Raw genomic sequence first — 6,000 nt, forward strand, 5'->3', positions numbered from 1 at the left:
AATATTCTAGAGTTTTGTTGCTTCTCAGAGGACAGAAGGGCTGAGCCAGGAATGACAGTCTTAGCTTTGGCTACTTCTGGACCATCCAAATGAGACAGCTCATATAAGAGCCCCTACAAATGTTTCTATACCATAATTCCTGTAACCTATGAATATTTCACCTTATATAGCAAAGAGAACTTGACAAATATGATTGTTACAGTTTTAAAAATTCAGATATCATTTTAAGCCATAAAGTTCACATTTTTAAGTAAAATTTAGCATTTTTATTATATTCACTGAGTTGTACAATTATCATCACAATCACTTTTGGAACATTTTCATTTCCCTAAAGAGAAACTCCATGCCCATTAGCAGTTACTTCCCATTTCTAAGTCTCTCAGTCCCTGGAAACTATCTACTTTCATTCTCTATAAATTTGCTTATACTGGATTTACATACAAGTGAAACCATATAATATGCAGTCTTTTGTGACTGGCTTCTTTCCCTTAGCTTGAAGTTTTCCAGGTTCATCCATGTTGTGGTATACATTAGTGTTTCTTTCCTTCTTATTGCCAAATAGTTCTATCATATTTCATTTATTCATTTATTGGTTGATAGACATTTGTGTGGTTTCCATGTGATGGCTATAAAGACTAAAGCATTCATATTATAAACATTCATAAACGAGTTTTTGTGTGAATACATGTTTAATTTCTGTTGGGTATAATCTAGAAGTAAAAATGCTAGATCATTCTTTGTTATGGTTTACCTATGATGTGTCCCCAAAAGACAGTGCAAGAGAGGTCAGAAGCGAAGTGATTGAATTATGATAGCCTAAACCTAATCGGTGCCATTAATTCCCTGATAGGTATTAACCGGGTGAAACTATAGGCAAGTAGGGTGTGGCTGTAGGAGGTGGATCATTGGAGGTGTATCTTTGAGTATATATTTTGTCCTTGTTGAGCAATGTTTTTTCTCTGCTTCCTGATTGTCATGTTCTGAACATTTTTCCTCTGCCCACCCTTCTACCATGGTGTTTTGTCTCTCCTGGGGTCAGAGCTATGCAGTCAGTGATCTGTGGACTGAGACCTCAGATTCTGAGACCAAATTAATTTTTCCTCTAAATTTTTCTTGTCTTTTAGTCACAGCAGTGAGAAGGCTAACAAAAACATATGGTAACTCAATGTTTATGCTAATTGTGTTACAAAAAAGCTACATCATTTTATAAAGTCACTAGCAATTTCTGAAGATTCCAGTTTCTCCACATTCTTACAAATACTAGCCATTACCTATATTGTTTTGATTATAACCAACTTAGTGGAGTTGAAGTGAATTTCATTGTGATTTTGATATGCAGTTCCTTAATGTCAGTGATGTTGAACTTTTCTTCTTTGGAACAACGCCTATTCATATCCTTTGCCCACTTTCAATTAGGCGATTTGACATTTTATTGTTGAGTTGTAAGCATTCTTTACATATTCCAGATACAAGTTCCTGTACATGTACATGATAAGGAATTCAACATGGGAGAATTTTTTCTCATCCTGTGGCTTAACTTTTCATAATCTAAATGGGTCCCTTGAAGCACATGATCTTTAATTTTGATGAACTCTACGTTACCTGTTTCTCTTTTATCCACTTGTGGTTCTGGTATTGTGACTAAGAAGGTTTTACTTAACTCAAAGTTATAAAGATTTTCTCCCATATTTTCTTCAAATAATTTTATAGTTTTAGAGATTACATTTACATTATTGATGGAGTTAGGGTACTTCCTGTGTATGGTATATGAATATCTGGTTATCATACCATTCATTGAAAAGGCTACTCCTTCCCTACTGTATTGTCTTAACATCCTTGTCAAAAAACAGATGAGTTACATTTTGAGAAATTACTTTCAATGATAAATGAAAAGAGTTATAGAGTAATATGCATAATGTGGTCTCCTTTTAATACTAACTAACTTTATATGTCTGTTATGGTTTAGATATTAGATGACTCCAAATGTCTTGCATTGTGAGACAGTGCAAGAAAGTTTAGATTAGGTTACAAGAGTAGTGATCAGTCAATTAATCCCCTGATAGGGATTACCTGGGTGGTAACTGTGGGTAGGTAGGATGTGGCTGGAGGAAGTGTCATTGGACATGCCATTGGGGTTTATATTTTGTCCTTGGTGAGAGAAGAAGAAGAAGGTCCTTTCTCTCTTTCTCTCTCTCTCTCTCTCTCTCTCTCTCTCTCTCTCTCTCTCTCTCTCTCTCTCTCTCTCTCCTTCTTGGTTGTCCTGACCTGACCTGCTTTTCTCTGCCACGTACTTCTGACATGACATTCCGCCTCACCTCAGGCCCTGAGGAAAGGAGTTGGCCATCTATAGACTGACACCTCTGAAAGAGTGAGCCCCAAAACAAACTTCTTCTCCTCTAAAATTTTTCTCACCAGGTCTTTTGATCACAGCAACAAAAAAAGTTGACTAAAACAATGTGTGTGTGTTGATTTGTATCTCTATAAATCTAGGACCTCCTTCATTTGTAACTTCTATGGTGACACATTCCACATTTCAAAATTTTCACCCTGGCTTGTGGGAAACCATCCTTATTTAGCAGAATCAGACTAGGTTGAGCCTCATGACATGGAGGTCTGTCTTCTCAGAACCAGCAGATGTGGAGGTCTGTCCAGATTGCTGGGGGGTATGTGGCACTGTGGGAGTGGTTCCCTATCCCTTAGTTTCCTTAAGCAAATGGCTCCCCTAACTCCACCCCATCCTGTTCATCACAGAAACAGCTCCTCCTGGTCTTGGCCCCTTTATAATATAAATAAAAGATTATAAATAAAAGAGTGATTATAAATAAAAGACTTGGGCAACTTCATGTTTTTAGAGACCAGATCTGGTATGGCCAGATCATGCCCATCATGCCCTGTCTCATTTAAAAAGAGTATGGGCTCTTGTGTGTTTATTGATTAGATAAGGTTTTGGATGATTGATTGATTTATAGCCAACATTGTCCTCTGGCAGTTAATCCTTTTCTCATTCACATGGGACGTGGCAGAAACCCCACACTGGTTATTGTTTCACACTCTAGATGTCCTAAAGTCCTGAGAAGCCCTGACTATAGTTAGTGTACTTGTCTGTATAATTGTTGGTCACTTCTTCCCAGCTGTTGAGAGGTTTATGATGCCTATCACAATATCCAAGGGCTTCTATCCCTGTCTAAAAGTCTGCTGACCTTTATAGTATGGCCTCTTGCATATTTCCTTTTTGTTACTTTCTTACCTTCAACCAATGAAAAACTTCATTTTCATAAGTATCAACATATTCTCTTTAATACTCAGTACTTTTAGGCAAATTACATGTGTGCATTTAATTAGGTATTTATGGACATCAACTTTTCATCTGAGCATAAATAAATGAAAGAAATAAAGAACATAAACCATGTTGGTGTTAAAAATAACAGGTTTAAAAATTATAAAAAGGAAACAAATTGACCAGCAATCATCATACAAGTTGAAGAAAGCATGGGATGGAACACTAGAGAAAAATACAGGCAAGTGATTGTTATTAGTTATAACCTTTGATTGGTCACTCTGGATTGCACTGGATCACCCATCATGAGAAAAATACACACACTCTATGTTATGGCCTCAGCATTTGTGACCCACTCCCTATAAAAACAACAATAATAACAAATACCCATGTGTTGAAACCTTATTGCCAGGGTGGGAAATTTGGGAGGTGATTGGGACACAAGGACTAATTCCTCATGAATGGAATTAGTGCCCTTATAAAAAAGAAAGATCTCACCCCCTTACACCATGTGAGGGTATAGAAAGGAGATTGCTGTCTCTGAATCAAGAAGTGGAATTTCACTAGACACCAGGTCCACCAGTACTTCCCAGCCTCCATAACTGTTTCAGTCAGTTTTTTCATTGCTTTGACCAAAAGTCCTGAGAAGAAAAACTAGAGAAGGAAAGTGTTTTTGTCTCATGGTTTCAGAGATCACAGTCTATAGATGACTGATTTCATTGTTCTGTGCTCAAAGTGAGGCAAAGCATTATGGCAGAAGAATGTGGTAGAGGGAAATAGCTCAGAGCATGGCCACCAATCATGAAGCTGGATGTTTAAATGGGAGATTTTCAATCACTACACAGAAGACACAGTGTTGTTTCACTTTTCTGAATGAAGCAAATATTTTAGTCAGATGTTTTGCCACTCTGACCAAAAGACCTGATAAGAAAAATTTTAGAGGAGGAAAAGTTCATTTGGCCCTTATGGTTTCAGCGGTCTCAGTCCACAGACAGCCAAGTCCATTGCTCTGGGCTTGAAGTGAGGCAGAACATCATGGTGGAAGGTATGGAGGAGGAAAGCAACTCAGGACATGGCAATTGAGAAGCAGGGAGAGAGAACTGTGCTCATCAGGGACAAATTATAAACACCAAAAGCACAGCCCCAGTGACCTACCTCCTCAAATCATACTCTACATGACTACTTTTCCACCCAGTTAATCCATTCAAGTGGTTTAATGCATGGATTAGGTTAAGGCTCTCATAACCAATCATTTCACCTCTAAACTTTTTTACATCATCTTACACATGAATTTTGTGGGGCAACTCATATTTAAACTGTAACTATAAGAAATCAATTTCTGTTGTTTATAAACCACCTAGTTGATGGTATTGTGTTTTAGCAGCCTTAATGAACTTAGTCACTGTATTTTGGGGGGACTGCTTTGAATCCATATGCATAGCTACTAAACCATTTTGGTAAATGACCAACTTCGTAAATGATCCCCAAATAGTAAGACTGGAAATGTACTGCTCTGGTAATTATAAACATATTAATGGTTAACTTATATTAACTCATCAGTAAACCATTTAACTATTTGACTAAAGGTCTAATAGTGCCCACAAAATTAATAAACCATATTTTGGTAAAAGTAAGACACATAATACACAACCTGTGTGCACAGGCCAAGATTTTACCCATAGATTACTTTTCCTTACCACCAAAACAATAATTTTTTTTTGCATTAAATCATTCCCACGAAAAGTAAGCCCATTTATTACCTATTGCTAATTTAAAAACTATATCTTCTATTGAGTGTTTCATAGTAACTGTATTTCCAAAATAATATTCTGCTATCATTCAGTCATCATTCCTCACAATAATGTTGTCTTTAAATTGAAAAAAAAAGGAAAAAAGATGTAAACGTGTCCATTGTCACACACACAGTTTTTTAGGATTTATCATGAAACTCACAAAATAACCCATTTTATAACTCATCAAGTTCAAAGGACAAAAACACAGGGAAAGGAAACATCCTGGGGAATAAGATTGATCAAATTATGTTAAGTTCTGTATCAATGGCCTGATGAATCCCACTATTATGAATAATTATAATGTACCAATAAAAATAATAAAAAATATGGTAAGTTCACAGAATTACAAATGGAGAGATAATATGTATCTGTAAGAGGGAAATACTAGGAAAGATAGTGGAGTTCTTTCTTGGAAGTATTCAATTCATCATTAGATAAATCAATGTGTTATGTAATGTATCTCTGATTTGTCCTCATGCACCAATGAATTTGACAAGGCAGAAATGAGACAGGGAGCAAAACTAGAGCAGAAGGCATCTCTGGACACACTGCACTAAGGGAATCAAGAGAATCCAGCGCAGGAGGCCTGGTAGGAGGTCTGTAGAAGGGAGAATACAAAAAAAAAAAAAAAAAAAAAATGGAAAGCAAAATGGATCTTGGAGTTCATAGAGGGTAACATAAGCAGTTCTTTGGCCACTTGCCCTACTAAAAATAGCAATATCACCAGAGACATTTGGCAGGATACCAATGACCCTGAGCTCAGAGTTCAGAGAAGAATTCTTCAGTTAGAAATATTTGGAGTCAAGGGTGAATGACTTGATTCTGATGAGATACAATATGATTTAGTGGTTAAGAGTTAAGGTCTGAAACTTGACTGCTTTGTTTACAGGCAGCTATTTTCTGCTGGATTTTGCAAAACTTACTTATCTC

The sequence above is a fragment of the Sciurus carolinensis genome, chromosome 6 (genome assembly GCF_902686445.1).
Source record: "Sciurus carolinensis chromosome 6, mSciCar1.2, whole genome shotgun sequence".
In the NCBI taxonomy this organism is placed as follows: domain Eukaryota; kingdom Metazoa; phylum Chordata; class Mammalia; order Rodentia; family Sciuridae; genus Sciurus; species Sciurus carolinensis.